The sequence below is a fragment of the Cebus imitator genome, unplaced genomic scaffold (genome assembly GCF_001604975.1).
Source record: "Cebus imitator isolate Cc_AM_T3 unplaced genomic scaffold, Cebus_imitator-1.0 Scaffold32, whole genome shotgun sequence".
In the NCBI taxonomy this organism is placed as follows: domain Eukaryota; kingdom Metazoa; phylum Chordata; class Mammalia; order Primates; family Cebidae; genus Cebus; species Cebus imitator.
In genome coordinates this window covers 4978596-4989726 of record NW_016107347.1, presented here as the reverse complement: position 1 = coordinate 4989726, position 11131 = coordinate 4978596, and the positions used below count along the sequence as shown (strand labels likewise).

General features: G+C 40.6%; 1 long non-coding RNA gene across 1 annotated transcript in view; it reads left to right on the top strand.

Annotated features, from left to right (window-relative positions):
- The window catches only part of LOC108301093, a 19844-nt gene extending 8915 nt beyond the window's left edge, over positions 1-10929 (top strand). Inside the window, exons 3-4 of the long non-coding RNA XR_001823732.1 lie at positions 1167-1175; positions 10857-10929. This is a non-coding gene — a long non-coding RNA (uncharacterized LOC108301093). The remainder of the gene's footprint in view (positions 1-1166; positions 1176-10856) is intronic.
- Positions 10930-11131: the final 202 nt, after the last annotated feature.

Here is an 11131-nt window from a genome sequence, read left to right as displayed (position 1 = left end):
TGTATAAGAAAAACAAAATCTCCAAGTAACCTTGAAATAGTAAGTTTTATCTTAACACAAGTAGCTTAATAACAGGTTCAAAGCAGGCAGAAAACAAAATAAGTTGATAGCTTTAGAAAACTGCTTAACTTTATAGTTGTAGGCTAACCATTTAAACTCTGAATTTCCTTAGTGTAATTTTCCCATTAGTTAAAAATGTGCACAAAAACTGGCAATGATATATAATCAGCTGGACTCCCAGATAATCTAGGAAACAGTTCACACACTTCCCCCCTACATCTCCAAAGCTTGACAGTTACAGGAAATACTCTGGATTCCCAAAAAGGATGACAGAATCCCGGGCCAGGAGGTTGAAAACGTTTCTCCCTAAGTGAGGACAGGAGCAGCCTATCTTGCTGCCTCTGACAAGCAGATGGGACTGAGACTGGTTTTATTGGGTAGGACAGAGACTGTGCTAAATTATCCTTGGAGGGAGGGGTAACAGTAAACAGAGACGGAAACACAAACAAATCTGACGTAGATGGAGCACTCCAAATTGATCCTGAAGAGGGAAAAAGACTGGAGAAAAGTCCTGAGATCTTGTCTGAAACCCAGGTGTCACCACGGAGTGACCTGCATCCAGTCCAAATGTCGCAGAAGTCCACATGGCACCGCAGATGACCTATACCAGGTCCAGATGACAACAAAGCCCAGATGGTAGAGACAGAGGATTTCTGGGTGCACTCCAGTTGACTTACCCAGTCTTTTAAGTCCACTGACCTCTCAAATGCAAAAATCCCCAAGACAAAAGCAGTCTTGGTAACTGCTGGGAATTCCCTAAGGGGCCAGCCATGGGGTCAGTTAGGCATGAGAAGCTGGTGTTTGCAAGTAAACCCTGTCCTGCCTAACAGCATAAGTGGGTAGGCCCTGGTGCACTGCCACAGCCAACTGGAAACCAAGTGTACAGGTTGAGTCAATTGAAATACACAGTTCTTCACCTGGGGTACCAATTTGTAACTGGAATGGCCTTTGGCCATTCCCCAATGGTTAGCGTTTAAATGAAGTTGCTATCCTTTCACCACACCTTGCTTCTCCTGTATTTGGCCTCTGAGTACTGAGCAATGGGATTTGAGCCAGTCACACCATGACCATAAATGTATAAATATTCTTTAAGTCCCTACCTTCAGTTCTTCTGGGTAGACACACAGAAGTATAACAAGCGGAGGCATGAAGTTGAAGGGAGTTCTCAATTTCAGGCTGTCCCAACACTTCCACCTCATCCATCAATAAACCAATCTTTAATGTTGTTTTGTGAAAATTATACAAATTACCCAGGACCTCTTTTGCTTGTTCTGAATTATTTTCATTCTGGTCTAATTTCTATCTGTCTCCCGTTTCTTAGCTACATTTGCTCCTTACTATTTCACTCTTGCTCTTTGGGCCAGGAAGCAATTGTGGGTCTCACTAAACTTTATGCTTAACTCTCAGACTACCCTATTTACAATTCCTCTTCTGCTTCTTTTTGGGAATATACCCTACCCCAGTGATCCTTTGAGGACTGAAATGCCAAATCTGACCCACAAGGCAGTGTTCCTGCCACACTTACCTGAACTCTAGACTTGTACATTTTATTGCAAATTCTTCTTTGAATACCATGCCCATTGCTATAGCCATACCACACAGACAGGGTAACAGGCTTACTCTTGTCACTGAACATGAGAAATGCTACAGACGTATGGGAGTACAGGGATCTGAAAGTAGAAGGTGGCCCCATTGGCTCAATGACAGAGGCAAGGGCAGAGCTATTCTACTTTATCTGACCAGTACTACTCACATAGCTCCCTTGAGTCATGTCCACACACCTGTACCATATCTGTTAATGTCACCTCTGGAAAAAAAGTTTCAATAATTCAAAATGCAAATCTTTATAGAAACTTAGAATCTGTGGTCGGGAAGCATAGATGGAAAGCATTTCATGTCTCATACTGCATTTATTAAGTACCCTATTTTATTCCTTTCTCCTTTTCCATGTGGTAAGTTTTGAGCCCTCATCTGCCAATTAATGACTGGTTTTCTAGGACTTAGCATTGAAAAACCACAGGCCTTCATAATTATGGTGAAAGAAATATTAACAAGATAAGGAGAAATGTTTAGTCTTCTCCTGGAAGGTTAGTAAAACAGATACTAGTTTGTATCGTAAAATGCTCCTTGTAAATATTAATTTTAATTAAGAGTCGTATAAGACATGGTGACTTCAGAGAGATTATTGCTGTGGCCCCTGAAAGTAAACTTTAATATCTAAAATTCTGTAATTCTGGTTGGTTGTCTTAATAGTTTATTGCCCTGGTAATAATATTTTAATTGAGTTCCCTATTTTCTAAAACGTTTAAATGTACAGTATAGTAGATTGGATTTTGTTTCCCTCAAAGACATGTCCAAGCTATAACTACCAGTACCTGTGAATATGACCTTATTTGGAAAAAAGGTCTTTGCAGATATAATTAAGGAAAGGATCTCGAAATGAACTCATCCTGGATTAGAGTGGGCTGTAAATCCAATGACAGGTGTCCTTATGAAACAAAAGAAGAAGACACACAGGGACACACAGGGGAGAATATCATGTAAAGATGGAGGCAGAGACTGGAGTGGTGTGTCTATAAGCCAAAGAATGCCAAGGATTTCCTGCAGTCATCAGAAGCTAGGAAAGAGGCATGGAATGAATTCCCTCAGAAACTCCAAAGTAACCAACCTCGCTGATACCCTGATTTCAGACTTTTGATCTCTATAACTGTGAGAGAATAAATTTTTGTTGTTTTAAGCCACCCAGTGGTAATTTGTTGTAGCAATCCTAGGAAACTAATATGTACATATAGGGTTGATTTTTCTAAATGAAATCAGAAGAATATTGTTGGTACTGCCCTCTTCTCCTTCATTCATGGAATTTAAAAACAAATAAACAAAAGCTATTACTGGTAGATTTCTTCGGTAAACAAAAAAATCTATTCCCATTCAAATTAATAGGAGAGAATCCAAAAAACAGACATTATTTGTATTATGTCTTTGGAGGAGACAGCAAGATGGATGGTCCTAGTTATGAAAACCAAGATACCTCCTTCTGGGTTCCTAAAAATATTAGTAATAGAACTACCATTGATCTAGGATTCCCACTCTGGGTACATATCCAAAGGAAATGAATAGGAAAAGATACCTGCTGCAATAATATTCATTGCAGCATTATTCAAATTAGATAAGATGTGAAAACCTAAGTGTCCATCAGTGCCTGAAGGGTTAAATAAATTGTGCTATATACACAATGGAATATTATTCAATGATAAAAAGAAGGAAGTTCTGCCACTTGTGACAATATGGATGCACCAGGAAGACATTTTGATAAGTGAAATTGACAAGTCAGACACAGAAAGACAAATACTTATATGATCTCATTTATGTGTGAAATCTTAAAAAGACAAACTCGTAGAAGCAGAGAGGAGAAGGAGGGTTTGCAGGGTCTGGGTGGGTGGGGAAATGGGGAAATGTTAGTCAAAGAATATAAACTTTCAGTTATAAGATTAACAAGTTCTAGGGATCTAATGTAACAGCATGGATGAATGCATTAATTCATTTGATTATGGTTATCAGTACACAATATATACATATATCTGGTCATCATGTTGTACACCTTGAATACAGTTTGTCAGTATTTTAAAATTTAAAAAGTTAAAATTACACTGATTTTTAGGCATTAAAAAACCACAAACTTCTGGTGGGTTAGACACAGAACAAGGAAACTGCTTCCTGGGTAGAGTGGGAGGACAGATCAATGCAGTCCCTAAATCCTATTAACAATGGCAGAGTCACTATGGAATCAAAAGGTGGGTAGCTATACTTTTATTTTAATGGAACTGGCTGTTTGTCCATTTTACAAACATCTCTTCGTTCATTCCACTGGTCCTCATCTATTTTGCTCCAAATCTTTCACAAGCATGCTGACAAATTTTGATCAATATGTAAAAATGTATGCAGTGGAGTCACCAATTTAGTACATTGATGTGCAAAGAAACTCTAGCTGATTATCGGTAACAAATCTGCCTTTTCTTGTGAGCCCTTATACCCATCCCATTAGGTGATATGGGGAAACAACCCATAGCTTTTAATTGAATCTGATAAACTCGATCTGGTTAAGTAATTGAACAATCTCCTAAGATGAATAGAACTTTTATGTATGATTCAGTCTTTGAGATTTCCCCCTTTTCCCTGCTTTAATCTGTGATGGAGTGTGGATGTTTGGTGTTGGGGGTGAAGAGTGCTTCTCTGTCCCAGTGCAACCCTAGCCTTGTGCAGGTGTTGCTGGTCTGATTCCATTCCTGGGCTAGTTTGCTCCAACCTCTCTAGGCTCACTGAGGATCTGGCAGATCTCCCTGATCATACTGGCATTGTTGGTGGCAAAGATTGCATACCTCCCCAGAGCTGTAGCACCCATGTTGTCCCATGTTTAGGCAATGATCTTTGGAGTCCTCAGCTACTGGACCACTTTGGCACCTCCTGAAGTTGCAGTGAACTCCTCTGGTAAGATCCCTAGCCAAGTCCTCAGCTACCGTTCTCATCTCTGTAGAGCCCATGAGAAACTCCGTGTGTCTTCCATGCTGTTATCACCATTTTTCCTTTTATGTGGTGGCAGCAGCAGTGATTGTCATGGGGGTAACTGGCAAGGAGTCTTCCTCTTTTAATTAAAATGAGACACAGATTAGCAGACTTTTTGTTTAAAAAGAAATCTAGCTGAGTTGTTGGTTTTAGTTTCCCCCCATGCATGTGAGAGAAGCAGGAAGAGCCAACAGTCTTCTTTTGATTTGAAAAGGAAATGCCATAATACCTTTTTTGAGTAATAATTATACTGTTTTTACTAGGCAAATATAATGTTATTATCATTAAGCAATCAATGAGAGATGTAGATGACTTTTAAACATTGAAAGACCATTTTTTAAGAGAAGTTTTAGGTTCACAGCAAAACTGAGGAGAAAGAATAGAAAATTCCATATACTCCCTGTCATATAGGTAATTTTTAAAGATTAAAGTAGAATTTCTCAACTCCAGCATTATTGACACTTTAGACCTGACAATTCCTTGTTGTGGAGTCTGTTCTGTGCATTTAAAGTTGTTTAACACCATCTCTAGCCTCTGCTCACTAGATGCCAGTGGCACTTTTTTTTTTCTTTTTTTTTTTTGAGACAGAGTCTTATTCTGTCGCCAGGCACCAGGCTGGAGTGCAGTGGGGGGATCTTGGCTCACCGCAACCTCTGCCTCCAGGGTTCAAGCAATTCTCCTGCCTCAGCCTGCTGAGTAGCTGGGATTACAGGCACATGCCACCACGCCCAGCCAATTTTTGCATTTTTAGTAGAGACAGAGTTTCACCATGTTGGCCAGGATGGTCCCGATCTCTTGACCTCGTGATCCGCCCACCTCAGCCTCCCAAAGTGCTGGGATTACAGGCATGAGCCACTGTGCCAGGCCGCCAGTGGCACTTTCTACCAGCCATGACAATAAACATGTATCACAACACTGCCAAATATTTTCTAGTGGGTAAACAACCCCCATTAAAAAACCCCTAGGCTAAATATTACTTTCACACAGCCTTATAGTTTTAGTTTGTACATTTACGTTTCTTATCCATTTTGAATTATTTTTTGTACGTGAAGTGAGGTAGTCAGTTTGTTGCCAAATGAGTTATAAAAAAGCTTTGATTTTAATAAATTTTTGGATTTTGGAAATATATCTAAGAGTTTGTGAGCTTGTATTATTCTGTCCCCTGGTCATAGCTGGTCAGAGTAGACATGAACAAATCCCCTGTGCCAGAAAGATTGTCATTTTAAGGACTGCAGGTTATATCTATATTGAATAATGACACTTAGAATTGTCATATAGGTATTTTAGTCATTCTTTTAGTCTCGGAGATGTTGAGTATATTAGTCTGTTCTCACATTGCTATAAAGAACTACCTGAGACTGAGTAATTTATAAAGAAAAGAGGTTTAATTGGCTGATAGTTCTGCTGGCTATACAGGAAGCATGGCTGGGGAGGCCTCAGGAAACTTGCAATCACTGCAGAAGACAAAGAGGAAGGAGGCACGTCTTTCATGGCTGGAACAGGAGGAAGGGAGAGAAGGGGAACGTGCCACACACTTTTAAACAATCAGATTTTGTGAGAACTCACTCACTAGCATGAGAACAGCAGGAACATCTGCCCCCGTGATCCAGTCACCTCCCACCAGGCCCCTCCTCTAACATTGGGGATTACAATTTGACACGAGATTTGGGCAGGGATGCAAATCCAAACTATATCACTGAGTGACGAATAATACTATTTATTGTTTTGGGGAGGGCCCTGACACAGTGATAGAAAACAAATCGATATGCTTCCATTTTAGATAAATGTTTGGGTTAGTAGTATCAATTATGTGCATCTTTTGTCTACAACTTCATCTTTTACAGAACTGGCTGCCTACAAAGTTAATTGTTTTCTTCAAATTTCAGACTTAGGCTACTCTATGATAGACTATAATCATTATTTTCTTTGGGAATTGTATGTATCTTTGGTTTAAGTATTTGCTCAGGATGGGCACAATGGCTCATGCTTGTAATGTCAGCACTTTGGGGGGCCGAGGCAGGTGGATCACTTGAGGCCAGGAGTTCGAGACCAGCCTGGCCAACATGGTAAAACCCCATCTCTGCCAAAAATACAAAAATTATCTGGGCGTGGTGGTGTGTGTCTGTAGTCCCAGCTACTTGGGAGGCTGAGGCAGGAGAATCACTTGAATCTGAGAGGCAGAGTAAGCCAAGATTGCACCACTGTACTCCAGCCTGGGTAACAGAGTAGGACTTTGTCTAAAAAAGAAATGAACAAACAAAAAATTTCTCAAAACAGGTTGGGAGAACAGACCAGAAGAGAAGCATGCAGATCTGAGGTACTTTTCACTGTAATCTAGAAGACAATGTATGAAAAGGAACTATATTGTGTCTGTGATAGCAGTGTTTAAGCAGGACAGTCAGTGAACCACACATGGTCCTAGTTAAGGCTGAATAAATCAGCCTTTGGGAACTGTACTGTCAACTATAATGTATTGGCTTCTCGGAGCCAGGTTCCATATCATATTTTGCATGGGAGGAAATAGGAGTGCTTTCCTGAATACAATGCATGTTCCCACTGTCAATCATCCTCAAGGAAGAAATGTGGCCCATAGGTAGAGAAGGAGCGACTTTTCTCTGGCTGGATCTAGAGGAGAGAGAAACTATGGTTTGGGGAGGAAAAGATAGCTTGAAGGGACTCCTAACCTTGAGAGGGGAGCTGTATTCTGTAATACCATGACCAAATGAGGGTTAAAGAGAAAGATCCCTGACGGGAAACCCTCTGTGATAAAGTATGGCCAGTAGGTTCTACAGCAATGATAGCTGTGTATTGTTTTAAGTAATCATCGTTCCTGTGGTGTTGTAGTCCCTTCATCTTGAAGTCAGCAGTTAAATTTATAACAGCTAACATTTCCTGCACTTTGGGATTTTAGAGAGCTGTCCGTGTCTATACGTGGGGTAAGATGTTAAGGGGATATCTCTGGCAGAATGGAGAAATGATTTTGAGAGAGTAGGAAGAGATATTGTGAGACAAAGTGGTAGTCTGGAGTAAGAGACGGCAGGAAACAATAAGGATATGTTTGTGGAAGATGTAAACATTTCCCAGGGAATCTTAGAAATACTTAGGGAGTAGACAAAACTCCCTGAAGTTACATAAGATGAGGACTTAGACTGTGTTAACAGAACCTGGGCAACATAGAGAGACTCTGTCTCTACCAAATATTTAACAATTAGTTGGGTGTGGTGGTGCATGCTTCTGGTCCCAGCTACTAGGGAGGCTGAGGTGGGAGGATCGCTTAAGCCCAGGAAATTAAGGCCACAGTGAACTATGATCATGCCACTGCACTCTGCCTGGGTGGCAGAGTGAGACCCTGACTCAAAAAACAAAATAACAACAAAAAAGACTATGTTAACAGGACATTAAAGAGAAAAGCAAGACCCTTGATTCTGAAGTTGGGAGACATTTGAAGGTTATACTTGTAACCCAAAGACCCTTGACTAAGGCATACCAGAATATGTTAGTACCTTTTAGAGGGCAGAGATCTGGGGCAAACCCTTGATTTTCCAGCCTTGGCAGGGTTGACCTGAAAGTGAGGAGTGATGAGCTTCCCCTGATGCCACATCTTTAAGCTAGTCTGGCATACATGATGTCAGCTGTAGACAGTCTAATGCTGTTTGTGTCCTATCTTCTCCCCCTTTTCACTATTAGTTCTAATAGAGCTAACCCTATTTCCATCTGACTCTGATTCTTGGCTTCATCTCTTGTTTACATTCTGCTGTTCATTGGACCAGCATCCTTTTTGATCTTGCCTGTTGTATTCTTGGCCTTTTCCCGAGGAGTTGTCTCAGATCCATCTCAGGACTTCAGGTCTCAAAATCAAGTTGTGTTTGGGTTGATAAAAATTCTCTAAAATTAGATAGTGGTGATGGTTTTACACCTCTGAATATGCTAAAAACCACTGAAACATATACTTTATTATATATATATATATATATATACACACACACACACACACACACACACACACATTGAGGCAGAGTCTCACTCTGTTGCCCAGGCTGGAGTACAGTGGCATGATCTCGGCTCACTGCAACCGCCACCTCCTGGGTTCAAGCAATTCTCCTGTTTCAGCCTCCCAAGTAGCAGGGACTACAGGTTTGTGCTGCCATGCCTAGCTAATTTTTTGTATTTTTAGTAGAGATGGGGTTTCACCATGTTGGCCAAGCTGGTCTTGAACTCCTGATCTCAGATGATCCACCTAACTTGGCCTCCCAGAGTGCTGGGATTACAGGCATGAGCCACCACATCCGGTCTGAAACATATACTTTAAATGTTTGAATTTCATAATATGTGAATATGTAAGTGTGGTATTTGAGTAAAAGTGTTAAAAACATTAAGCTCTGGATCACTGGCCAGTGAACAATAAAAATAATAGTAGTTGATATTTATATAGCATTCACTGTATACAATATGATCTAAACTCTTCATTTATAATTCTCACAACAACTCTATGAGGCAGATATTATTATCCCTACATTTACAGAGAAGAAACATGAGATACAGTGAAGTCGTGTGATTTTCTCTAGGTCTTACAGCTTATATGTGCACAGAGCCAAGTGAAGAGTAGGGAGTCTGGCTTCAAAATCAGCTCTCTTTACCATTGTGCTATAGTGTGCTGTTAGGAAAGCATGGGGAGTTAAGTGTGTCAGTTTTACAAATCGAAAAATGAGATAAAGTTAGGTGCTAGGGATAACAGTAGGAGCAGTCATTGAATGATGAGAAGCATAGTATGGAGCAATAAATCCCACTTCTTTAGGGCAGGGAAAGAAGGTGTGGCCATTTTTGCAATCTGCTGTAGAAGGAGAGGTAACAATGGTTAAAGAATAATGAGGGATGTTAAGGGTCTAACTAAAATTACAAATTACACTTTTGTGATAACACATACCGTGCTTCTCAGAGTAGGATATTTGAAATAATAATAAAAGCAGAGATTTAAAAAACAGTTACATGTGAACAAGGAAGCTACTCAGGAGACTGAGAAGGGAGGATCATTTGAGCCCAGGAGTTTACTGCAGAGCTATGATCCTGCCACTGCAGTCCAACCTAGGTGACAGAGGGAGATCCTGTCTCAATAAAAATAAAAATAAAAAAAAGGAGAGAAAGAGAATAGGACAGTAAAACATGCCATTAAAACATAGACTTCTGCTTCCAGCCTTCAGCCAAAACGGAGTAATCAGGACCAGATTTATCCTCCTGCCTGCTTGACTGTTTTGAACCAACTAAAAAATTGCACAAAATATATGTTCAGCAATGATTTTCAAGGCAGTGGGTGTCAGGTAGCACTGGAAAGTGATTCTGAGAGAGGGGAAACAAACAAGGTGACTTTGTTTTTTGTGACTGCCCAATTGACAACCTAGAGAGAGATTCCAGGCACAGCATGGAGAGGAGCTACACGTTAGAGTTCCAGAGAGGAAAGCTTCAGTGAGACCAAGACAGAAAGCAAGAGTAAGTGAGAGAGAAAGACAGAGAGAGAGAGCGCTCTGGAGATATGGACAGAGCTGGGTTTGGGGTGAGGCAAGGGAGATACCTAGACAACAAGCTGTAAGGAGACATTCATATTTGGGTACTTGCTGAGCACAAGCATGTGAGAAAACTGCATGAGGCTGGGCAAAGACCACCTAAAATGATTAGAGGAAACCATATTTAAATTCTTGAATCAGAGGCTAAGGGAAGTGTATTACTCTTGTAAACCAAAAATAAAATTCTAAGCTCCCTACCATCTGAATGGACCCTCCTCTCAGCAAGGACATTCTAAAGTTAACCTGAAAAGCCAGTTCAGGCCATGATTGTAAGGGGAAGCCAGACATGCCACATTATATCGTTTTCCCTTTTGAATTTACTGATAGAACACATTCCGTAAGTCTGATAAGAAACATTTAACAGTTTATTCTTTGTGAAGCCTGCTTTCTGGATGCCTCATCTGCATGATAAACCTTGGTTTCCAGAACCCCTTAGCATAAGGCAGACATTCTTTTCTATTGATAATAACTCTTTCAACCAGCTGCCAATCAGAAAATCTTTAAATCTACCTGTGACCTGGAAGCCCCTGCTTTGAGTTGTCCCACCTTTCTGGACCAAACCAATGTACATCTTACATGTATTGATTGATGTCTCATGTATTCCTAAAATATATAAAACCAAGCTGTACCCTGACCACCTTGGGCACATGTCATTAGGATCTCCTGGCGCTGTTGCAGGTGTGTCCTTAACCCTTGCTAAATAAACTTCCTAAACTGATTGAGACCTGTCTTAGATACTTTTAGTTTACACTCTCTACAGTGGCACTAGCCAGAGTATCAGCACTTCTGCACGGATTCCTCAATCCATAATTCCCAGAGGATGATGTAAAGTGGGGCTAGGTGACACGAGCACATGTAGTGGGTTTGTGACAGGAGAGAAATCCAGAACTTAGAAGACCTGAATCTTTCCTAAGGCTAGTGAGCATGCCTCTTTTTGGTATGGAGGGAGACAC